Below are 831 nucleotides of genomic sequence, written 5' to 3' on the forward strand. Positions count from 1 at the left end.
GATCCTTCCGCCTCAGCCTTCTGAGTAGCTGGAATTACAGGTGCACGCTACCACGCCTGGCTAATTTTTAATTTTTTGTAGAGATGAGGTCTCGCCAAGTTGCCCAGGTGGGTCTCGAACCCGTGGGCTCTGGCAATCCACTCACCTCACCTCCCAAAATGCTGGGATTACAGGCTGAGCTGTTTGTTTTTTTTTTTTAATTTTAAGGATGTGGGATACAATTCAGTGTTAGGTTGATTATTAATGTTGCTTTAAATGAAGCAAAGGATTCTGAAGATGGCAGACTGTGGGGAGGGTAGCATTGACTCAAGTTAGGTGTTTGATTATTTATGGGTTTTAATAATTTTTTCACTACATATAATTGATTTTTTTTTAACTTAAAGAAACTTGAAGAACTATAATAAAGGAAACAAAAAACTATAGCTTCTTGTCCATAAATTCATGAGCATTTAAATCCATTTTATGTGACTATAACTTGTGCAATTGCTGCCTTTGTAGTTATACTTAAATGTCTTAGTATTATAGTTTGTAATCTCTTGAAAGGATTGTAGATTTTCGATGATTTATGCAGTCTCATTTGGTGTCTATTTGTGGACCAGCTCTTTTAAGAAAGAACAGCATAGAATTCTAGTCCGTGAATATCAAAGCATCTCGCAGTGCACAATGTTTTGTTATCTAAGGTAGTCTGCTGACTTGATACTACCAGGGCTAAACCTGATGCCACCTGAGCAGTTTTGTTCTGAGTTCTGCTTACAGGTGAAGTGTTAAAGATGGTAGACTAGCTGGGCTCGGTGGCTCAGCCTGTAATCCCGCGCCTTTGGGAGGCTGAGG

General features: G+C 39.4%; 1 protein-coding gene across 4 annotated transcripts in view; it reads left to right on the forward strand.

Moving 5' to 3' along the window:
* Positions 1-831, forward strand: part of TXNDC11 (thioredoxin domain containing 11) — a 72,737-nt gene that overhangs the window by 60,373 nt on the left and 11,533 nt on the right. The gene's annotated exons all lie outside the window — the stretch shown is intronic.

The sequence above is a fragment of the Carlito syrichta genome, unplaced genomic scaffold (assembly GCF_000164805.1).
Source record: "Carlito syrichta isolate Samal-C Ts95f unplaced genomic scaffold, Tarsius_syrichta-2.0.1 Scaffold304255, whole genome shotgun sequence".
In the NCBI taxonomy this organism is placed as follows: Eukaryota; Metazoa; Chordata; class Mammalia; order Primates; family Tarsiidae; genus Carlito; species Carlito syrichta.